Source organism: Canis lupus, chromosome 14 (genome assembly GCF_003254725.2).
Source record: "Canis lupus dingo isolate Sandy chromosome 14, ASM325472v2, whole genome shotgun sequence".
Taxonomy (NCBI): domain Eukaryota; kingdom Metazoa; phylum Chordata; class Mammalia; order Carnivora; family Canidae; genus Canis; species Canis lupus.
The window spans coordinates 40,042,707-40,068,094 of record NC_064256.1 but is presented as its reverse complement, the minus strand read 5'-3'; the positions used below and the strand labels follow the sequence as shown (position 1 = coordinate 40,068,094).

The 25,388-nt window shown below is 38.4% G+C and overlaps 1 long non-coding RNA gene across 5 annotated transcripts in view; it reads left to right on the top strand.

The window, feature by feature from the left end:
• The window catches only part of LOC112670621 (uncharacterized), a 151,371-nt gene that overhangs the window by 62,973 nt on the left and 63,010 nt on the right, over positions 1-25,388 (top strand). The window contains exon 6 of one of the 5 annotated variants that reach the window (XR_007402061.1): positions 14,056-14,115. The exons of the other annotated variants lie outside the window; for them this stretch is intronic. This is a non-coding gene — a long non-coding RNA (uncharacterized LOC112670621). The remainder of the gene's footprint in view (positions 1-14,055; positions 14,116-25,388) is intronic. 5 annotated transcript variants of the gene reach the window in all.

Below are 25,388 nucleotides of genomic sequence, written 5' to 3'. Positions count from 1 at the left end.
CAGTCACCCAATTCAAAAAAATCAGGCTTTTATGGAGAAGGGATTGAAGAAAGGGGAATGGGTGAGAACTATTTTAAAGAAGGGTGAAGGGAAATATGTTTTCTTGCCAGTGAAAATTCATAGGTAATGAATTTATATTGTACAGAGTTTTATTTACTTCAAAAAATGCTTTGAAATTGGTTTCTAATGTATATTTGAAAACTCAGATATATTTCCTTTGTTTTTACATGTTTCTGAATTGATCTGCCACCTGCGTGGCTGTAGGATATACCAAATTGCTTGGGTCATCATCTGTTCAATAGGCTTCCATCTTAAATTAGGGTCAAGCCATTTTCTAGCCTTGCAGAGGATTCTTTGTGATTTTGTTCACATCTTTTTCCCTGTGAATCAAAACAAAAATTTGAGCTCAAAATTCCTCTTAAGTAGTAAGGTTCTTAAAATAAGCAATAGCGCTGTTGTGGCAGTGTGTATGTGTATATATATGTGTGTATATATATATATATATATACACACTAACACACACACACACAGACGTATATATGGAATTTTAAAAAGACTCTCACTGTTTAAAAACAAAATCTGAAGTAATGTGTCCCTCTAGATTTTATTTGGAATTAGTAACTATGGACTTCTTTCCTTTATGGGCTACGATCCCTGAATATGCTGACCCCTCCTCAGAGAGCACAGTGGAAAACTCCTCTGAGTGTCAGTGCTCCTGTTATTGATGTTGATGGCAGAGTCTTCTAATTCTAACCCCTGCTGAGTCTTTAGAAACCTGGTGGATTGTTAACATGGTTAGCAGGAGTTCATGAACTCTGCTCTGTATAAATGCAAAATCCTGAGAACTTTGATATGGAATTGGTGGTAAAAGATTTCTCTTCATATTTCTTAAAATGTTTTAATAGTTTATATTTTAAAAGGACAAATTTATAGAAGCTTGTTGGGTTTTCATATTATAGTTTCTACTGTATAAATATTGCATTTTCAAACATAATATGCTTAGAGAATTGTTATAAAACTCATTTTTTGGCAATATGCTTATAACCTGCCCCTCAGCCATTTAAAAATAAATAGCAAATGTTTTTCTATATGTTAATGGAGCAATTTAGAAATATTCAGTTATTTACATAAGGGAAACATACGGTAGCAATGCAGCGAAAATCAGTCATTTGGAAATGATTCGAACATATAGTCATTAAAGGGTGTATTTATTACTCTCATAAAATTAAGGAAATATCTAAAGGAACAATCATTACATTAGATTTACAGTTAAGATACCCTGTTGTATGTGTTGTGGTTGTAAATCAAGTGTATTTTTCCAGAGGGTATTCGAGTATAGAGGCTAGAAAAATTTCCTGGTGGGCACTTTAACTTTTCTTTGCTTGTCAGGAATGAACTCAGCTAAATAAAGTAAAAGAGAGTAAGGAAGACAGAGAAAGAGAGGGAGAGGGAGAGGGGGGAGAGAGAGAGAGAGAGAGAGAGAGAGAGAGAGAGAGAGAGAGACTGGAGAAAGAAAAGCTAAAGTGAGAAGATGAATTTTTAATTTCTAATGGAAATTTCCCACGAACTAGATAGTATTCGCCTGTGGATTAATTTATTCAAGTGCTTTTTCTACTAAATACAGAGCACTGTGGGAAGGTTCTGTTGAGTCCTCAACTTTGTAAACAAGGAGTAAGTTCTCTCTACATAGGACAAGTACACTGAATCATTAAAGGAGTGGTCATCTATTCCTCTTTTCCTCCTTCTCTATCTTTCCTACCCCTTCTCTGTTCCTCTTTAAGCTGAAGGAAAATATTCTCCTATGGGCTGATACATAGAGTAAGATTCCATGGGCCTGAAGAGCTCTGTCTGGGAAAGAGGAGCACTTCCTGGGGAGCCCTAGGGTTCCTTTCTTGTGTGGAAAGCTGATTGTCTTCATAACCATTAGCATTTATTGAGTGTTTGGTGAACAACTGAGAACACCAAAAAATAAGAGCTGATGTCTGTCTTTCAGAAGCTTACAATCTTGGTCTCACTTGTCCAGGGACATAAATATGTAAACCAGTACTTGGCAGTGCATCTTGAAAAGTACCCTGATAGAAAAGATATTTGCAAATGACATATCTGATAAAGGGTTAGTATCCAAAATAAAGAACTTGTATAATAACACCCCTAAAATAAATAATCCAGTTTAAAAATGGGCAGAAGACATGAATAGATATTTCTCTAAAGAAGGCAGACAGATGGCCAATAGACACATGACAAGTTGCTTAACCTCACACATCATCAGGGAAATCCAAATCAAAACAATGAGATATCACCTCATACCTGTCAGAATGGCTAAAATAAAAAACACAAGAAACAGCAAGTGTTGGTGAAGATGTGGAGAAAAAGGAACCCTCCTCACACTGTTGGTGGGAATGTAAACTGGTGCAGCCACTGTGGAAAACAGTATGGAGTTTCCTCAAAAAGGTAAAAATGAGCTATCCTATGATTCAGGAGTTGCACTACAGGGTATTTACCCCCAAAATACAAAAACAGTAATTCAGAGGGATACATGCATCCCTATGTTTATAGCATCATTATTTGCAATAGCCAAAGTGTGGAAGCAGCCTAAGTGTCCATCAGTAGATGAATGGGTAAAGAAGAAGTTGTATATATATGCAATGAAATATTACTCAGCCATAAAAAAGAATGAAATCTTGCTATTTGCAACAACATGGATGGAGCTAGAGAGTATTATGTAAGCGAAATAAGTCAATCAGAGAAAAGCAAATATCATATGATTTCACTCCTGTGTGGAATTTAAGAAACAAATGAGCAAAGGAAAAAAAGGGAGAGACAGGGATCCCTGGGTGGCGCAGCGGTTTGGCGCCTGCCTTTGGCTCAGGGCGCGATCCTGGAGACCCGGGATCGAATCCCACGTCGGGCTCCCGGTGCATGGAGCCTGCTTCTCCCTCTGCCTGTGTCTCTGCCTCTCTCTCTCTCTCTGTGTGACTATCATAAATAAATGAAAAAAAAAATAAAAAAAAAAAGGGAGAGACAACCAAGAAATAGACTCTTTTTTTTTTTTAAAGATTTTATTTATTTATTCATGAGAGAGAAAGAGACAGAGAGAGAGAGAGAGAGAGGCAGAGACACAGGCAGAGGGAGAAGCAGGCTCCATGCAAGGAGCCTGATGTGAGACTCGATCCCGGGTCTGTAGGATCAGGCCCTAGACTGAAGGCAGCACTAAACCGCTGAGCCACCTGGGCTGCCCAAGAATAGACTCTTAACTATAGAGAACAACTGATGGTTACCAGAGGGGAGGTGGGTGGGAGGATGGGTAAAATAGGGGATGATGATTAAAGAGGACACTCATCATGATTAGCACTGAGTAATGTATAGAATTGTTGAGTCACTATATTGTATACCTGAAACTAATATCACACTGAAATTAAAATAACTCAAATAATAAACTTAATTTAAAAGAGAAAGAAGAGTATCCCAATAAAGAACCAAGTATCCCATAGGTAGATGTGAGTAATTTATTAGGCAGTGATCGAAACTTTATAGAGTAATGACATTTGAGCTTAATCTTAAAGAATGTGGAGGAGCTCACCCAGAAAGGAAAAACATTGCATATAGAGGGAACAGAACATGCAAAGGCAAAACATCAAGGATCATGTGCTTGGGGAATGATAAGCAGTTTGGTGTGGCTGAAATGTAGGGCTTGAAGTAAGAGTTGTGGGATGCAGTGAGGGGAATTGCAAGACATGAGTATGTTAAAGAAGACTAAGCAAGGTTATAAAGAAACTTGTTTGGATTTGTTTATTTATTTCAGGAAGCAGAAAAGAGCCATCAGAGGTATTATTGAGATTATCAAAGGAGCATTACATTTGTGTTTTAGAAAGATCACTTTGATACAGAAGAAGTTAGAAACAGAGAAGTTAGTTAGGAGTCCAGGTGGGAGATGATGGGAGTTTTATTTAAGACGGTGGGCTATGGGATTGGAAGAATAGCATAGTGTGGAGAGATTCAGGAAGTAGAATCAAGAGCACTTGGTGATAGATTAAATTTGGGAGTTGAAGTAGAAGAAACATCAAGAATGACTTTAGAGCTGCTTTTACTTTGAGAACTGGTGGATACCATGTGGACGGTGGCAAGAGGTTTAGGAAACGTGGAGGTAAACAACTTTATTTTAGACATGATTGCCAGCCTGCTGACTATGGCCAGTTTGGCTTGTGGGTTTTAGAAGAGAGAATGGGTTGAAAGGTGTGTGTTTGGCAGTTGTCATTATTTAAGGGGTAGGAAAAGCCACAGAAATAAATAAAATTGTTCAGATAGAACTTATGGAGTGAAAGCTCCAAGGAGTGAACTCTGGGGACTAATCAGGGAGGGCATTGGGGTGGGGTGGGGGACACATGAGGGATAGAATAGAGATGTGTCCAAAAACCTAGGGGGCTGAGGAGCTCCAAGAAGGAGGAAGCAGTCCACAGTGCTGCCCAGTGTAGGCAAATCACCCAGAAGTACTTTCCTCCAGGCTGCCCAGGCATTCTCTTAGAAGCTAGAAAGAAAGAGCAACTACTCTTTGAGGTGTTTCCTTCTGTCTCCTCCTTCCTTTTACTTATTTGCTCTCTCCTACCCCTTCACTCCTTCTTTTTTTTTTAAGATTTTATTTATTTATTAATGAGAGACATATAGAAAGAGAGAGGCAGAGGCACAGGCAGAGGGAGAAGCAGGCTCCCTGCAAAGAGTCTGATGTGGGACTCAATCCCAGGACCCCAGGATCATGACACGAGCCGAAGGCAGCTGCTCAACCACTGAGCCACCCAGGCATCCCATTCCCCCCCACCCCCCGCCCCTTTTTTAAAGATTTTATTTATTTATTTGAGAGAGAGAGAGAGAATGAGAAAAAGAGAGAGAGAATGAGTGAGGGAAAATGGGGAGGGGCAGAGTCTGAGGGAGAAGTAGGTTCCCTGCTGAGCAGGGAGCCTTACGCAGGGCTCCATCCCAGGACCAGAGGATCATGACCTGAGCTGAGGGCAGACCTTAACTGACTAAGATACCCAGGTGCCCACTCCTCCTTTAAAAAAAAAAAAAACCATGGTTGCTTCCTGAAATGAACTTGGGGTTCCTTCCCCCCTCACCCTGCAAAATAATTCATAGTATTTGCATTGCTAGTTCAGGACCAAGAAATGCTGGAATTTGAGTTATGACTCACTAAAAGCAGAATTTATTCTTCTCTATGAATGCAATTCAGGTTTACCATTCTGCTCTTGAAATTTGCTTTTAATAAAGCAGTCTCCCAGAGCCCAGGTCTCAACTGTTGCATAGGAGGGGACACAGGAATGGACCAGGGCTCAGGCTGTTCAGTGCCTGGGGGTCTCTGCCTGACTGCTGGATCAATATTTGACAGGGAATCCAAGTATAACATTCTCTGATTAAGAAGAGCCAGGCATTCTTCCATTCTAATTCCCAGATTCCTCCAAACTTCCTGTATTGAAAATTGCTTTTTGTCTGGATCAGCAGGAAACTCAGTCTTTTGGGATTCAGACAACCATGAAGTTTATCAGCCCTTGCGGCTGAACATCCCATTTACTCCAGGGGTTGGGAAATCTTTCCATCCACAATCACCGATCCACAGAAAATGAAAAATGAAACAAAGGGCCCAGAGTTCTAGCAGATGTGAAAAAAAGTTAAAAAAAAGAAAAAGATTAAAAAAGAGAAAAAAAAAAAAAAGAAATGTAGACTCAAAGATAAAAGAAGAAAGCTGCTAACATGTTTTTAAGCACCCACAATGAGCCAAACACCTGCTATGTATTTTATATAGTCTTATTCCCCCCTTAACAGCACCTCCATGAGGTGAGCGTCCTTCTATCCATTTTACAGATGAGGAAGGTGGAATGGAGGGATGTTAGTGACATGACCAGAATCACACAGCTGATATAGGATGGGCTGAGATTCAAACCCTGATAAACAGCTCCAAAGCCCATGTTCTCACCAAGCAAACAAAGAAGGTAGCAAGAGGACTAAAAAGAAAGATCTAAAAATGAGTAAGAAAGAAAAAGCAGTATTTCTCGCCTTCTCCGCTTGTGCTCCCTGCAGCTCCAGTTGCAGAGCTTTCAATCTTTCCCTTCCTTCGTGTCAGCTGTCAGAATCTTCCCTGTTTGCTGTCCAAGAATCGCCACCCATCTGTCTTGTCTCTTCTCTTACTGGGTTAGGCTGGAATTCACCTTCGCCGACATCTCATTCCGCTTTGAGGCTGCTGACTCAGGATCGTGCACATGTCTGAAAGAGAATTCCCCCAGGAAGAGCCAGGGCATGCATCTTGCCACAGGAACACACATTCCTGCTGTTTGCACAGCTGTATTTGTTGCTCTTAATGGTAGAGGAGGGAGGCTCAAAAGACACTTGGTTTTAGAAAACTTTTCATGGTCTAGCTAGAAGAAATTAAACTAAGGGCCAGAGGTTTCCCACTGCTTTTCTAGGGGCCAAGATTCTTTTCTTTTTGAATTCTCTCTTGTCAGTGAGGAAGCATTATAGCAACTGCTATATAAATGTTACCATTTATTTTTGAGATTTGCCTGAAGGAAGTTTCTCCCTAAAGAAATTATTTTTTTTCTTCCTCAAAAATCTTTGAGTTCTCTTTCTAAAAGGAGTATTTATGACTTTTCCGTGACCAGAACTAGGTCATTGTATTCAGTGACCACATCGCTCACCAATGCTGAACCGTCCTCTTCCTCTGCCTCTCTCAACAATCTGGGTCTGTTTTTCAATTTAAAGCAACTGTTCATGGAAATCCTGCCATGAAGGAAAATATTGTGAGTCAATACATTTTGGGCCGAGTCCAAGCCTCAGATAATGAAATCAGTAGTAGTACTTGTGCAAGAAGTAATTTGCCTCCTGATAGTAATAAATCTGTTATTTGTATGTCACAAACATAGCCTAAATGTATTCCAAGGTCTTGCTTGGAGTTAGTAAAATGGACTTTCTGATGCATCCATAACTAATTTTGTGACTATTTATAAAACTATTTTTTTACATAAATCCTAATTACTAGAGAGTATGCTTTATTTAAGTACTAAAATAGGGAAGATATAGTCATTTGTTGTAAATGTAGGGCCTCATCAGTATTTCCTTGTGTCATTTAAGTGTTTATGTGTTATGGGACAGAAGTGATGATACCTTCCCTTAGGTAACTCAAGGGACAGGCTGAGTGATTAATAGTGAAAATATTGGGTTATGTGGTAAAGAAATGGTAATATTGCGTTGACTAGAAAATGGTTGGCGTCCTCATGAAATGTTGCTACAAAAGTTCTTTTGAGATAGGTGACCTGTTTATGTGCCGTCTCCAAAATAAATGGATCTCAAATCAGATTCTGTGAAGTTTAAACCACATTAAAAATTATATTTGGACCAAAAGCCCCTCTTCCTTTGCACAGAAATTACAATTTTGATCAAATCAATGTTGGAAATACTACTTTTTCTTCCTAGCAATGGTGTATCTAGAAATAGTTTGTGACAGCAAGTCTTTTTATAGCTTTGCTTTCAACATGCATTTAAGTTTTAATGATACATTCTTCTCCAGTAAAAATGTAATTGTAACACACAGAAAATCAACACATTTTAAGCTTTCTGAGTATATTTAAACTGTCAACAGTGTGCTGTCTGACATACACTGTTGCTTTGCTTCCGCCTTTAATGGCTAAGTTGTTTTCTAAAGACAGTCTAATGACACAAGACTCCAAATCCTGTCGGACCATGTGAACTAAGAATGACCTGAGTGGATAGGGATGCTTTGGCCATCTGTCATTGAGAGCCATATTGATCTGGAGATGGTAGCTGAGGGCACTGTGTACTGAGTGTATGGCAGTTTGCTGAGGTGATGATAACCATCACTGATACCTTTGTGATGGGTTTGATTTCTCATTGTGTGTTCCCCAGCTATGGAACCCTTGGGCAGTAAGTAACCTGGTTTTAAAAGTACTCTTCTAGGTCAAAAGGGTACATCAGTTCTCATTAGGTCACCCTTTAGCATGTTGTAGTAAAGTACAAAAAAGAGCTTCTTTTTATGTTTTTATTTTGAATTTTTTTCTATTTTGAAAAAATGTAGTATTATATTTTTATTTATTTTAAAAAATATTTTATTCATTTTTAAAAATTTTTATTTATTTATGATAGTCAGAGAGAGAGAGAGAGAGAGAGAGAGGGGCAGAGACATAGGCAGAGGGAGAAGCAGGCTCCATGCACTGGGAGCCCGACGTGGGATTCGATCCCAGGTCTCCAGGATCGTGCCCTGGGCCAAAGGCAGGTGCTAAACCGCTGCACCACCCAGGGATCCCTATTCATTTTTTTTTTTTTAAAGATTTCATCCATTTATTCTTGAAAGACAGAGAGAGAGAAAGAGAGAGAGAGAGCAAGAGAGAGACAGAGACACAGGCAGAGGGAGAAGCAGGCTCCATGCAAGGAGCCTGACGTGGGACTCAATCCCGGGACTTCAGGATCACGCCCTGGGCTGAAGGCAGGTGCTAAACCTCTGAGCCACCCAGGGATCCCCTTATTCATTTATTCATGGGAGACACACACAGGGAGGGACAAAGACACAAGCAGAGGGAGAAGCAGGTTCCATGCAGGAGCTTGACGTGGGACTCGATCCCGGAGCCTGGGATCAGGCCCTGAGCCAAAAACAGACACTCAGTACTGAGCCACCAGGTTTCCCTATTTTGAAAAAATTTAAAGCATACAGGAATTTATACCGTCCCAGAGTCACAAAATTTTAATAATTTGCCTTATTGCCTTTATCTATTTATCTGTCTGAATCATTTAAAATAAAGTTTCAGTGGGGCGCCTGGCTGGCTCAGTCAAGTGGAGCATGCGATTCTTGATCTCAGGGTTGTAAGTTTAAGGCTCATGTTGGGTGTAGAGATTACTTAAAAATAAAGTTTCAGATATCATGACAGTTCAACCCTAAATACTTAAGCAAACACTTCCTAAAAGTAAGGAAATTTTCCCCTATCCCTAATACTAGTATTAAACCTAAGAAAATTAACAATAATTCCCAAGTATCATCTAATAGCCTATCCTTATTCAAATTACTCCATTTGTCCCCCAAATGCCTATAATGTTTTTTTCAAACTAGGATCCACTCATGGTTAATGTATTACATCTGTTTCTTAAGTCAAAAGAATTCCCTTTTAATGTTCAAGAAGCATGGCAAAAGTGAAGAGAGAAGTACTGGTGTCAGGTTCTATTATAGGTAGAAATAGATAATTAAAGTGTTTTGTTCACACACATTCTACCCCCTAAAGTCTAAAGCAATTTAGATTCTAGCTGGTGAAATTCTTAACAAGTTTAAATGTTAGAGTAAAGTTCTGTGACTATTTCAGGAGAGAATGATTTTTCTATTCTATTTCTATCTTCTTTTTCAATCTGTGCATGGTGAAAAGAAGTTACTCTTAAAAGTCTGACTTTCAGTAGGTTTTTAAAAATCTATATTTGATAAATAAAAATTTTATATAAAGTATACAACATGATGTATACCTCTCAAGTATACAACACCTGTATCAGTTATAAGATGAATAATATCTGGAGACCTAATGTATATGGCATGATGACTATAGTTAATAATCACATACTGTATACTTGAAATTTGCTAAAAATGGGGACTCCTGGGTGGCTCAGTGGTTGGGCGCCTGCCTTCGGCTCAAGATGTGACCCTGGGGTCCTGGGATCGAGTCCCACATCGGGCTTCCTGCATGGAGCCTGCTTCTCCCTCTGCTTGTGTCTCTGCCTCTCTCTCCCTCTGTGTCTCTCGTGGATAAATAAATAAAAATCTTCAAAAAAAATTTTTGCTAAGAGTAAATCTCAAGTATCAGGAAAAATTGAATAACCACACTGGTGCAATGAAAACATGAATATGGTAAAAAGTCATAGTTGTGAGTGACAGATAATTTTTAAAATGGTATTTAGTACTAAAGTTGATACATGGGGCACCTGGGTGGCTAAGTCAGTAGAGCATCTACCTTCAGCTCAGGTCATTATCTCGGGGTCCTGGGATCGAGTTCTGTTGGGCTTCCTGCTAAGTGGGGAGTCTGTATCTCCCTCTCCTGCCACTCTCCCTGCTTCTTCTCTCAGATAAATATATAAAATCTTTTTTTTTAAGTTGATACATAATGGGTTTATTTAATTTTTTAAAAGTAATCTCTACACCCACTTTGGGGCTGAAATTCACAACCCCAAGATTGGTCCATGGACTGAGGCAGGCATCCCAGCACTTGAGGTTGGTCAGTGTGGTTTGGTTTTGCATGTAGTGGCAGCATGCTCATTTGGATTAACATAGTAAGCAAGTGATGGCAAGTATATTAGAATTAGAGCATGTAGTAATTAACACAAATGTGATGAAATGCATTCTCTGTATATGGGAATGACCTTAGTTTTTCATCTGTGGTCTTCCTGTGGTTTCATAAAGATGTTTCTCAGTAAATAACACTCTATGCTATTGTCTTATATATTAAAAAGAGTCCAGCAGAGTGCTGTGTGTTTACATAGTGAGCATTCTATAAATGTTAATTGTTGATGATATACAAGCCTCCCTTCACCTTTGATGTAATTTCTAGATCACAAAACAAGGCAATAGGATTAAAGAATTAGATAATGTACAAAGGAAACATACACTAAAAAGACCCAGGAAGGTAATATAATTTTTCAATGGTTACAGTAATTCACATTGGAATTCAAAAACATTTGCATTTATTAATATACTTTATTTAGCATATGTTTGTCAAGAATTTTTGATGTGCTGGGCCCTATGTAGAGACATTACATTAAAGAAAAAACCTTTCATATGGAAAAATTCAAACATACATAAAAATAGAGAGAATAGTATAATGGATCCCTGTGTACCTGTTATTCAGCTTCACTACATCATATTATTTGGCCAATCTGGATTCACCTGTCCTTTCCACTATTTGGGAGGGGTGGTAATGAAGTATTTTAGAGCAAATCCCAGATATCATGACCTTCATATATAAATACTTCTGTCACTTAGACTGTGTGTTAGACTCTGAAGTTTTATGAAGGCTATGAAATTTGGATTTCTGGAACATTTTGACTAGAGATAGATTAGTAACTTTAAAAGATTCAAACCTGGGGTGCCTGGCTGACTCAGTAGAGAATGTGACTCTTAATTTCAGGGTTGTAAATTCAAGCCTCACGTTTGGTGTAGAGATTACTTAAAAATAAAATCTTTTGGGGATCCCTGGGTGGTTCAGTGGTTTAGCACCTGCCTTTGGCCCAGGGCATGATCCTGGAGTCCCAGGATCGAGTCCCACATCAGTCTTCCTTTTTTTTTTTTTTTTCCCACATCAGGCTTCCTGCATGGAGCCTGCTTCTCTCTCTGCCTGTGTCTCTGCTTCTCTTTCTCTCTGTGTGTCTCTTATGAATAAATAAATAAAATATTTAAAAATAAAATAAAATCTTTAAAAAATAAAAGATCCAAACCCTACATTTAGTACTTAATCATTAGCCTATATTTATTTAATAAAGGTAGTTGGTCCAGGAGTGCCTGAATGGCTCAGTCAGTTGGGCATTCAATTCTTGATTTCAGTGTGGGTCATGGGGTTGAGCCTGGCTTTGGGCTCTGCACTCAGTAGGGAGTCTACTTGAGATTCTCTCTTTCTCTGCCTATCTCCCCACTAGTGTACACACACACTCTCTCTCTCCGTCTCTGTCTCAAATAAATAAGTAAATGAAATCTTTAATAAAGGTAGTTGGTCCATGACAAAGTTGAATAGTTTGGAAAAGTATTATATGTTTCCCTGAGATATAAAATATGAAATGTTAAATAATAAGCATTTTCATAGACTTTGGATTACAAAGTATTCATCAATATGTTATTTTAAATAGTAGTAGAAGATTATGATTTTTATGAGGATATTTGTGTGTGTATGTATGAGAAGGGAACAGCATTAAATTTAAGACATACACACATATAAGCAATGGGGAAATGGTCTATAGGTCCTTCAATCACATTATGTTCTCTATAAAGCCTAGGAATAATAATGATGCAGAATTCCTATATAATTTATTACTTTATGATGAACTTATGACCCTGAAATAAAATCAGGTATGGTTTGATTAGAGGCAATCAGGAGAACACAATGAAGCAGAGACTCAGGTAAGGTTCAACTCAATAAGGTGACTTTTAAGAGTAAAGGTTGAAGAGGGTCCTGTGCTCATCCTTTGATATGCTTCCATCATTTCCTGGGACAGGCCCATGGGTGGGTTTACTGCACTGTCCTACTTACATGCAAAACTTATTTCTGAGTTTGTATTGCTTCTTGAAATTTCCCTCATTTTTTTAAGCTTTTATATTTAAGTGATCTTTATACCCAACATGGGGCCTGAACTCACAACCCTGAAATCTAGAGTTGCAAGCTCCACAGGCACCTGGGTGGCTCAGTGGTTGAGCATCTGCCTTTGGCTCAGGTCATGAGCCCGGGGTCCTGGCCTGAGTCCTACATCGGGCTCCCTGCTTCTCCCTTTTCATGAATAAATAAATAAAATCTTAAAAAAAAAAAAAAAAGAGTTGCATGCTCCACCAACTGAGCCAGCCAGGTGCCCCTCTAGTCCCTCATTTTATAATAGAATCATATAATATATTATCAAGAAGAAAAGGACCCGCGAAAACATCTGGTCTAACCGACTCCCTTGTTTTAGAGAAAGAATACTGAGGCCCAAGTTTCAGTGACTTGCAAGCCTGCAGAGTTAGGACTATAATCCAGGTTTTCTGATTTTCTACTTTCCACTTCATCATGTAGCTTCTCCATATGGTTTCATATTCAGAGGTTCAGTCTTAAGGTAAATGAGTACCCTCTAGGGTCTCAAATGTGTAAAGGTTTTTTCCTAGATCAGCACTTCAAAATAAGTAGAAATGAACATTCCATCTGGTCTAATGTGAGGGACAGAACATTCCATCATTCCAAGTAATGGTATAGTTGACTTGCGGTACTGGTGTCTTTACTTTATAATGTGCATATAATCTCATACTTTTTAGGGAGGCAGCCTGACTTACTTTGCTGTAAGAATGTTTTGTTTTGTTTTTTTCCTCTCTGGAGCAGTTAGCACTGACTATACAAAGGAGTGAGCCATCTAAATATTTTTGATTAGTTGATATCCTGGACTTCCCAGGGCATCTTGGATATGACTCTCACCTTTGCTGTCTCACTGGAGCCATCCTGGTACAGATTTAATCTATGGCAGCAGCTGCCTTAGAATTCAACCATGTGTAAATTCCAAGGCTTTGGAGGATGGCATTCAGATATTTGTGTATTATATATGTGCATTTGTATTCATATATATGCATGTATATATACACATATAGACACATAGTATGTGTTTTATGTATGTACTGCAGTCAGGACTATAATCCAGGGTTGGTTTTTTTTTTAAAGATTTTATTTATTTTATTTGTGAGAGAGCACAAACAGGGGGCAGGAAGAGGGAGAGGGAGAAGCAGACTCCTTGCCAAGCAGGGAGCCTGATGTGGGGCTCGATCCCAGGACACCAGGACCACGTCCCGAGCCGAAGTCTGATGCTTAACTAACTAAGCCACCCAGGCACCCTAATCTGGTTTTCTGATTTTCTACTTTCTATTTCATCATGTAGCCTCTCCATATAGTATATGAGTGTATACACATATATGTGTTGTATGTATGCGTGTGTGTATATATATACACATTTAGAATTTCATGTATATATAGAAATATATATATTATACAAACATATATAAATTATATATAATTTCTATATATAGAAATTCATATATATATATATATACACACATATACAGGATGAGTTTAGCATTGGTGTTAGGTTAGGGATAAAATGCTGAAATGTTTGTCTTTTGCCTAAGCCATGAAGGCAGGGCTTTGCTCCAATTAAAATGTCATTTTTCTGTTCAAAAGTTCCACATTTATGTTTCTTACCCTAATATTTCAGTACCCAAATAAAATATTTTCTCTATTAAATAATCCCCCTTATTTCTGTAGACCTTTGAAATCTACAAATCTTTTAAATATCCATTATCTGGCATAGGTACTAAATTCCTGCTGATGAATCAACAGATGAATTTCATCGACTTCTCAGACCTATAAGGTATGCAGAACAAATAGTCATAGTAAATATAATTATTCCCATTTCTCAGGAAACTGAGAGCTATTGAGTTAAACCATCTCATTCAGAATCCTACAACTAATAAAAGGCACAGCCAGGACTCAGCTTCAACCTTCTGATTTCCAAATCAGTGCACTTTCACTACTATCTCTGATCGTAGGAAAGACATTTAAAAAAACTTCACTACTTAGGGAGAGATCATGTTACTGCAATTAATTCTCCTGCTTTCATACCAGATAATTTGGGTTTCTAATTACGACTTACTTGTATATCTTCTTTATATTATACTTTTAAGACTCAGTTTAGTCCTTACTGTGAAATATTTTCTGCCCTAAAAAATATTGTAAGAATGGAACACAGCTACTGATCAAATCCAATACCTACAAAGCAGTACATTTGGTATGTATTAAATCTAATATCCAGATACATTAGTATACATGCTACCTTCTTAACTAACATCTGTCTCTCATACTTCACTGAAATTACTAGTGAAACTATGACTAATAAAATTGGTTTAGAACCAAAATTCAATAAAAGCAAAGTTAATTATGTGTTTGTAAGAGAATAAGCATACAGTTAGATCAATATGCAAATTGTGACCTTCAATGGTCTTTTCTGTCTTCTTTTAAGCCCTTAGTCTTGCAAAGATTAATTTACTACCTAGAACTTCATTTTATGAAGCCACTCAGACTTAGATTACTAGATTTTTAATTGTTTACATATCAATGATACATATGTATATCTGTGTCTCAATCTTTATATCTTTGTGTGGGAGCCCTGTTTTAATAGAAGAAACAGTGCATGAGGCAAATAAATATGTTCAGTTTCATGTTAACAAAAGAACAGGCCAATTTAGAAAATGAAGTTCACATCAACATTTTCTAGGCACCATTGTTTGACACTATGGTTGACACGGTGGGAAGTACAAAGTCAAATAAGACATTTTCTGGTCCTTAAAGAGTTTACAGTTTAGTGGAAGAAATAGTCATGTTCACAAATAATTAAAATACAACTAGCATTTTTTTTAAATTTTTATTTATTTATGATAGTCACAGAGAGAGAGAGAGGCGCAGAGACACAGGCAGAGGGAGAAGCAGGCTCCATGCACCGGGAGCCCGATGTGGGATTCAATCCCGGGTCTCCAGGATCGCGCCCTGGGCCAAAGGCAGGCGCCAAACCGCTGCGCCACCCAGGGATCCCACATTTGTTTTTTAAATAGAGACACACACAAAAGCAACAGAACAGAAAATGGAGAGGTTTATTCTATACTGGGGAAGGCTTCACTGAGGAAATGGCATTTGATCTGATCTTGTGTTGGATTTTCACTGGAGGAAGTAGGGAGGCAGGGTTGGGTAGAAGAAAGGAGAGCAAAGGCACAGAGGACATAGGGACTACAGTGAGTAGTCCCTCCATCACACTTTCCAAATATATGACAAAACAAGATCTGTCCCTATAGTTTCAGATCCTGACATTGAGTTAGTTTGTACAGTGGGTGGTAGATGTATTCTTGAAAGTCATTCTTGTGTTGGGAATGGCTGGTCATAACTTACTTATTCATGGAAGTAATTGCAGACCACATAACTATCTCACTAAGCCCAACCTAAATGTATACCGATTTATCTTCCCCTTGGATCTCAAAATGTTTGTGGCTTCTTTAAGGTGCCTGGATGAGAAAGTGTGATGGAAGCAAAGTCAGAATCAAAGAGACAGTGGTCTCCTCTTATTAAATATAAATATATCTTATTTTTGCAAGTTTTACAAAATCTATGACCGTATAAACACATTGCTAGAAGCTTAAACTTCGTTAATGTTATAATAAATTAATTTGTTCGTGTCCCTAATGTTAATTCCCTTTCTATGAATTCATGAGGTGAGTGCTCTTTAAACACCTGCTAATAGATTAGAGATTTCCCAAATGTTTCTGAAGATCTTAGAGCACACTTGTAAACAAAAGCATCTGAGCCTCAAGGTGATATGCAAGAATAAAGCAGGCAGTGAATTCTCAGCTTTGTGTTTGCACTCAAGCTACTAAAAGGTTCAATCTGAACCAGTATAGAAGACTATTTATGTTCTTATTAAGAATATGCTACGTATGAGGGATGCCTGGGTGGCTCAGTGGTTGTGCATCTGCCTTTGACTGAGGGTGTGATCCTGGAGTCCTGGGATCGAGTCCCACATTGGGCTTCCTGCATGGAGCCTGCTTATCCCTCTGCCTATGTCTCTGCCTCTCTCTGTCTCTCATGAATAAATAAATAAAATCTTAATAAAAAAGAATATGCTACGTATGAAAGAAAAGGGGAGGCTTTTTCTGCTGTTTTTGTTGCATTTTGTTTGCTTTTAGTCTGAAAAGTTGAAATGGCTTGTTTAATTCCCAGATAACTACTTTTTCTTGGCTCCCTTCCTCAGTTAAGCTTTCTTCATTATTTTCTTTTTAAACAAAGGAAAAGTTACATTTTCTAGGTTAAGATTCTAAGGTCACTTTTCTTTCAATGCCAATTATGTCATAGGGAATAAAGAACTTCTGTCTTAAAGGCTGTCAACTAACTGAGACCCTTTGTGTTATGAAGAAATGTTGCATTTTGAAGAAACAAATTATTTTTGTGAACTTCCTGCTCACTGACCAAGGCAGGCTTCTCACCAGTGCCCCATTTAGGCCCCTTTGGCTTGCAGGGCTCTTCTATCTGTAGCCATCAAATGTCTTATGCTAAGTCATCTGGGACAGTTACATAGAAAAGTAATGAAAAGGAATTCACTAATTCTGTAAATATTGAGTGAACACTTATTTGGTGTAGATCCTGTAATTAGTTTCTGAAAATGCAAATATGAGGAAGACAGTCTCTGCCATCAAGAAACTTAGAATTTTATAAATAGGTAAACCCAGTTTTATAAGAGAAATCCAACTGAGAAGAAAAGTGCAAAGCATGCAATAACTTTCCTTGCCTGGTTGGCAATATGGAAGTTTCATTGATGCTGGGTCTGAAAGGATCCTTGGGAGTTTATAAAAACAATAGGTAAGGCATTCTGGGCAAGAGATTCTAGGTAGGAGGAAGAACATGTGTTAAAAACCCTTTTTTGGAAAAATGCCCCAGGAAGTGAGAAATGTTGTACAACAGGAGCATGTAGTGTATTTAGGGGAATAGTTGGAGATACAACTGGGAAGTTAGCTTAGTGTTGACTGTAACTAAGAAGATTTGATTTTGTTGTGTGAAATAATACAATGTGAAAAGCAGAGAAAATATAAACTTGAGGATTATTTTTAAACATTTGTTTGCAGATGATCCATTAAGTTCTGATCCACAGAATGATCCACAGAACTAAGATTTGGTCACTTAAACAATGTAACCTTTGCATGATGCTTCTGGATTAAAACAGATAATTTCATTGCATGCTTTGAGATTATCTGTAGTTATTACAATGTGAAACATATTGACTGTATCCTTTATAGAGCCAAGATATAAAACATAACTTTCTCATGTTTTCCTTTAGGTGAGAAGAGTCATTATAAGTATGATTACTACAGTAATGGGAGCAAGCTGGAGGGGGGAGGTGTTGAAAAGGCAATGAGACTTTTTTAAGGCAAAAAAACCTCATTCAATGACTTAATTCAAGTTCTCTATTAGATTAGATGCCATTTATTCATGGAGCCAGTGAATTGTACTTTAGCTTAAAGTAAAAGTGGTTTTTTTGTTGTTGTTGTTGGTTTTTAATCAGACAAATACTTATATAGAGGGACAAATTACTAGTCTGAGAATTCTTAAACTGGTCCTATTTTCTCCCAAGCTGCATAGTGAATATGCAACACAGTAAAATGAGTAAAAGACAATAAAATAGTTTTTACTAAGTATGGTAAGTGGTTACTAATTATCAGTAAGTGGAAAATAGACCAGTAGCCTTTCTGTATTCATGAAAATTCTGAAAGTTGTAAAACAAAAATGTCATTACTTTTCTCTTATTAAAAGAAAATAAACATTTACACTGAACCTCATATTTTCCTTAAGCCAATTCATTTTTTTTGTTTCAATTTTTAAAATTTAAATTCTAGTTAGTTAACATATAGGGTAATACTGGTTTTGAGAGTAGAATTTAGTGATTTATCACTTACATATAACACCCAGTGCTCATCCCAACAAGTGCACTCTTTAATCCCCATCACCCATTTAGTCCCTTGCCTGCCCACCTCCCTCTATAAGCCCTCGGTTTGTTCTCTATAGGTAAGAGTCTTCCTTAAGCATATTCAAATAAACTTAGAAGAATTGTAGCTGTCACCTTTTATCACCAGTCTTATGAGGCATAAAAGTATTTGTCTAATGGTATTATTGAGTGCTTATTCTGGGCACACTTGGTGCTGTAGAGTGTTCTCAAACTACTTAAATAAAAAATTAACTAATAGTGTAAACACTAGAAAACAAGTCATGAGATGATCCATGATTATGTGTCAAAGATGGGGCCAGACATAGGTGGTAGGATCCGCAAAATGATTCCCGAATATGAGTGTTAATATTATTTATGTAAGTGACATATTTTACATAAATGCTATAAAAGGTATATGTCATTCGGTAATTTGTTTTTTGACTCAGCAGTATGTCTTAGAGATCTCTCCATGTTAATGCATAAAAAATTTTGTTAATCCAAAGTTGCGTAGTACTTCTGGGTATGTGTATATCGTAGTCTGTTTAGCTATCCTCCCATGTTGGTTAGCATTTAGGTCGTTTCTAATATGTAAATGAACTTTAATAGGTCTGGAGCATCTAGTGGGTGGAAATAAATTTTAGCTTTATCTGTTATGTTTAATTTTTAATTTATTTTAAAAGATTATTTATTTATTTGAGAAACTGAGCAAGTAAGAGAGAGAGCGAGAGCACAAGCAGGGGGAGAGGGAGAAGCAGACTCCCCACTCAGCAGGGAGTTGGAGGCAGATGCTTAACCAACTGAGCCACCCAGGCACCCCATGTTTAATTTTTTTAAATAAGGAGGATATTATAATGTACTACTTGTAGTTAAAATTTTAAAGTCTTTAAAAAATATATTTATTTAATTATTTATTTTTATTTGTTGAGAGAGACAGACAGACAGACAGTGTGAACCAGTGTGGGGAGGGGCAAAGGCAGAGGGAGAGAGAGAATCTTCCCACTGAGTGAGGAGCTAGTTGAGATGCTCGAGCCCAGGACCCTGAGATCATGACCTGAGCTGAAACCAAGAGTTGGAAGCTTAACTGCCTGCCCACCGAGGCACCCCTAAAATTTTAAAGTTTTAATGACACTTATTTTGGGGCAACCATTTAAGTATTTGCCCCCACACTCATCATTCCTATGACATCCTGATCTACCTGCCCTGCCTCTGATATGTAAAGCCAATCAGTCTGCTTGGAGGGGTGTCTCAACTTTCCACTGGGCACTGGTATCCTTTGGAGTTGAAGCTGTCCCTAAATTCTAGTCCCTTTGGCTGAAGCTTTGATTCCCATGTCTCCTTGCTGTCAGCCTCTGCTGCCTCCAGCTAACAGAAGGTGGTATGTATTCTCATTTTTTTTTTTTGAAGATTTTATTTATTTATTCATGAGAGACAGAGAGAGAGAGAGAGAGAGAGAGAGAGAGAGAGCCAGAGACACAGGCAGAGGGAGAAGCAAGCTCCATGCAGGGAGCCTGACATGGGACTCCATCCCAGGTCTCCAGGATCAGGCCCTGGGCTGAAGGCGGCGTTAAACCACTGAGCCACCCCGGAAGCCCTGTATTCTAATTCTTAGCATGGTTGGTTTTCTGAGAAGTAAATCTCGATTAAAACTGTCATAGATTATTTTATTTTTTAAAGGTTTATTTATTTATTTGAGAGAGCAAGAAAGAGAGCACGTATGATGGGTGGGGAGGGGATTAGGGAGAGGGAGAGAAAAAATCTCTAGCAGGCTGCCCGCTGAGCCTGGTGCCCAAAGTGGGGCTTCATCTCACCACCCTGAGATCACAACCTGAGCCGAAATTAAGAGTCCCATACTCAACCGACTGAGCCACCCAGGTGCCCATGTCATATGGCTACTTTAGATCGAGCTTTCTATTTCATCTCCATTAAAAACAAAAAACAAAAAACAAAAAAACAACTAAACTAAAAGGTAGTTCTTGTTTTATAATTTTTTTAGTTTTCAACATAAATTTTTTCTTTGATGGTTTTCATTTTGAAAAATTTAGTCTTTATTCTGTGCGCACCTGGCTGACTCATCAGTGGAACAGGTGACTCTTGATCTTGGGATTGTAAGTTTGAGCCCCGTGTTGTTTGTAGTGATTTCTTAAAAATAAAACCTTTTAAAAAAATAAAGTAGTCTATGAACTCTATTTAGTATGAGCTTATATTTAATAGCATAGTAAGGAAAGAACACTACCAACACTATAAATTCTAAATATTAGAATTGCAATTAAATTTTCTGGGCTGGTTTCTTTTCATGTTGTATTTTCAAAGTCATCTATTTTCTTGTGAGGTAAAAATACAAAGAAACTGAAAGTGGTCACTCAAACACATATAAAGCACATTAAGCACATATAAATGTTTCCCAGTTTGTCTGAGATTTTTCAGAAAAATAAACAACTGTAAGTCTGTTGTAATCTTTGTTAAAAAGAAACAAGTCAGTTCCTTTCATCTTGACTTCACTTTAGTAAATTAAGATTAGGCCATAATGGCAGCCCCGGTGGCTTAGTGGTTTAGTGCCGCCTTCAACCCAAGGCGTGATCCTGGAGACCTGGGATCGTGTCTCACGTTGGGCTCCCTGCATGGAGCCTGCTTCTCTCTCTTCCTCTCTCTCTCTCTTTCTCTGTCTCTAATAAATAAATTAAAATTTTTTTTAAAAAATATTTTTTAAAAAAATTAATAAAATCTGGAGTATTTTTTCAAGTACAATATAAAATGATTGGTGTCTATAAATGGGATTTTAGAACAATGCCATTAAAACATTGACTTGTAGATGGTGATAAGCATTGGGTGATGTGTGGAAGTACTGAATCACTGTATTGTACACCTGAAACTAATATTACACTGTCTGTTAACTAACTGGAATTAAAAAAAAAACTTTAAAAAATGAAAGATAAAAATAAAAAATTGCCTTCAGCATATTTCTAAATACTCAATTCTATTTACACAATAACTATTTATATATTTGAGACAGAAGTTTAGCAGAAAAATTTTTAAATGAAATATTTAAGAGGATAATCTCAGCTGCTCCTTGCTGTTTTAAGAGTTATTTGGGGAATGCCCAAGTCACCATACAGTGCTAGAATATCATAAACATTGCTAAAGGTCAAGCCGTAGTAATCCTGACAGCTTACTCTAAAGCTCTGTGTTTGGCGTCTTTTTCCATAATGAGAGCAGATTGTGGAAGACTTTTGGCACTTGAAAAATATCCCTTTCCAGTTTATGGTTGTAGGAGCTTGAAGAAAATGCATTTATAACTTTCACATTTCTTAGCAGAATAAATTTCATCTCCTGCCCTCTCATTGTTGTGTTTATAGATGAAATAAAGAAGCAGGTAGAAAGGAGGGTACATGCAGTAACTAACCTGAGAAATACATGGTCATTGAAATCTAAAAGGCAGGGAGGTTTCGATCTTTGGGCTCACCTATAATTTGTGCACCATAAATGTAGAAGGCAGTCAGCAGGGACTTTTTAATGACAGTGCTGTCTATAACAGGATCATCAAGCACGACATTGGCATAAATCATTGGCACTTTGCAAAGTGTCACTTCTGTCAACCTTCTAGTGATGTGATCTTTAGTCTTTCAAATCCATAGACTGGCATTTGGATCAGCTAAGCATCTTACATCCTGTCTTGCATATTAAAGCTGTTTTAGCCAATATTGAAATGCTGAAGTCATGCTTGTTCTAAAATATTTGTAAGCAACTGACCTAATACCTAAGCTTTGCTCTCAGTATAGCTTGCAGAGTTTCCTGTTTGCAAATGAGGCTGTTACTCATTTTAGAAAGTTCCCAGGACAAAAAGATAATGAAGTACTGGTGATTTTTATATCACTTCAAAGGTCTTTTATTAATAAAGCTTCTATTTTAAGTTCAAAGGCAGCTTTACTTTTGGTTTAAGTTTACAAAAGAAACTGCTTGTTAAAGTGGCTGATGTGCAGTTGCATGAATTTTATAAAAACAATAATAATAACACTGATAAATGTAATAAATTTCCCTTGCCTTGATGAGATAAAATTAATACATATCTGTACATAATAAAAGGGAAAATTTGTATGCTCTACTCCAGTGTAATTTGAATGAATGCTTGTAGTCAGCAGGATTGCTGTTTGTATCTATGGATCTCGGGTCCTATACAACTTGCACTGGTGTTTAGTGATTATGAAGTTAAACTGAAAAATATTAGGATGCCTGGTGGCTCAGCGGTTGAGCGTCTGCCTTTGGCTCAGGGTGTGATCTCCTTGCATAGAGCTTGCTTCTCCCTCTGCCTGTGTCTCTGCCTCTCTCTCTCTCTCTCTCTCTCTCTCTCTCAATCTGTGCTTCTCATTAATAAATAAAACCTTAAAAGAAAATAAACTGAAAAATATTTTCAGAGGCATAAAGCTCATTCACACCTCCTTATTAAATTTTCATCATCAGGAGCAGCCCTGGTGGCTCAGCGGTTTGGCGCCGCCTTTAGCCCAGGGCATGATCCCGGAGACCCAGGATCGACTCCCACATCGGGCTCCCTGCATGGAGCCTGCTTCTCCCTCTGCCTGTGTCTCTGCCTCTCTCTCTCTCTGTGTCTCTCATGAATAAATAAATAAAATATTTTTAAAAAAGTTTTCATCATCATTCTCTCCCCAACTTTATGTCCTAAGTACAGTGTATTGAGAAGACTGAATTTAGGGTAGTAAAACTTTGGTAATACTAGATCAACTCATTCATGGTTTGGGTTTTCCACAGCAGTGTTAATTTCATTTTAAATTCTTTCAGACATAGGTATTTATCACCTCAGGAAGAGACATTGGGAACTGTAAAACCACCAGCATAACTTCTCATTCTCTGGTTTCACACCCCAGGAATCTAAGAGCCCTTCAAGCCTAAATGATGAATTTACATGACACAGTGTCTTTGGAACAGTCAAATCCACCTTTGTTCAGCTCCCCAAGATCCCAAGTTGAGCAGAGAAAGGTCCAATATGAAATCTCCAGGGAGGCTGCAGACAAGACCAATAATCTAAGACCTGCTATTTCAACCCAAACTGAAGGAGCTTCCAAACTTTTCCCAATTCTTAGAGTGTTGCTAAGACAGCCAGAATCCAGTGACCCAGTAACACAAGAAAGACCTAGAATGAGAGGCTGTGGTGTTCCCTGGAGTTCGCTGAACTTCTAGAGGACCTTTGCGGTAAAGATACCTTCAAGAGGCTACAAGACTCTTAGAAAGACAAGACATCGTCTAAAAAGCTGTTAAATGTGTCTGTTTTTCTACCTATATATTTGTGGCATTTTCCCACTTGAGTCTTGGCTGCCTGCCTCCAGTGTCTGAACACTAACAGGAGCTACATAATGTTGGCTCCTCTGCTTGTAATTTTTGTTTGTTTTCTTAAAATGGGTGGACCTATAGCTTTGTTCAGAACAAATCCTGGCTTTTAAGGAAAAAAGCAAACCACTCTTTTCCAAAGCTAAGTTTGGCAGAATAATAATTTTTTTTTTTTTTTAACAAGGCACGAGGCTCCCAGTTTTAGCTCCCACTCTGTCAGGAGCCCTGTGCATAATTAAAATGGAGAGAAGGTTGAATAACAGAAAGTAGTGCTGCAACCAAAACAGACCATCCGTTTTCCCCTGGCCCCATGACCGACCTTCTTTGAGATCTCATACAAACAGCTCTCTCTATTTCAACCTGCCAGTTAGAAACTGGGAATGATTATTCATGTTTATCGCAGAAGGTGCTTATATAAAATGGTTTTAAAAACTCCAAGTAAAAAAATCCTCAACAATCCGCTGGTTTCACCCAGATGTAATTGTGCATCAGACTAGAAATCGTTCTAAAGAGATGGCTTACTGCGTAGACCCAATTGCCCCAGATTCATCCCCACCCTTGCCCTGCTTGGCCGGTGTTACAGGAGGGTAGTCGTCTGCAGGCTGCATTTCCCTGGCTTCTGAACAGAAGTGGGAGACTAAAGGGCAAGAGGAAGGAAGAAGCCTCATGTTTCTCTCTTCAGCATGGTTCTAGCTGCTGTGAGGTGACCCCATTCCCAGGCTCAGGTAACCGCCTCCTCCCTCCCTTAGCCTTCTAGGTCAGGGGTGATGATGCAGTGGCCTCCTGCTTCTGCCTCTCTCAGGATGCCTCACTGTTCTCTCGTTTGCGTTTTAGCTCTTCTATCTCTTGTGTTCCCAATTTCCTCTGTTTCAGATACTCATAGTAGCTTGTTGACCCGATTAGACTCTAATTCACATACCTGTAATGTTAAGAATAATCATTATGCCGTATCCTTTCCCAAGAAGAGATAAGGCAGGAGACATGATGTGGAAAGGAAGGAAGGAGAAGGGAAGGAAGGGAAGGAAGGGGCAAAGGCCTTCAGGGTGCATTTCTTTTTTTTTTTTTTTTTTAAGATTTTATTTATTTATTCATGAAAGACACAGGGAGAAAGAGGCTGAGACACAGGCAGAGGGAGAAGCAGGCCCCATACAGGGGGCCCGACATGGGACTCGATCCCAGGACTCAATCCCAGGACTCCAGGATTACTCCCTGGGCCGAAGGCAGGTGCTAAACCACTGAGCCACCCAGGGATCCCCTGAATTTCTTTTTAACCCTTTCCCCTTATTCCCCCTTGCTCTGTCTCTACTTAAAACCATGGGGGTGGCCTCTTTGTGAGTCATATCCTTTCAGGACTAAGACTGAGAGGTTAGTAGGCTGAGGGTGGGGGTGGTACAGGGAGGAGTTCAAGAATCACAAATAGAAGGATCCCAGGTGAACCTAGTTTACTCCAGAGCCGAGAACCCTCTGACTTCCAGCTAGATTCGGGCTCCTTCCTGATGGCTCCATATTTTCATTCCCTATTTCTTGTCCATCGCTCTGCCTGCTCACCCCTCCAAACTTCTCACTACCCCTGCCGTGTTCTTTTAAATAAAGCTTTTAATTTGAGAATAATTTAGATTTATAAAGAATTGCAAAGATAGTACAGAGTTCCCATGTACCCCATATCCAGCTTCCCGTTATTAGCATCTTACATTAATATGGTACATTTGTCACAGTTAATAAACAGATATTGAAATAGTATTAATGACTGAAGTCTGTACTTTGTTCACATTTTCTTAGTTTTCCCA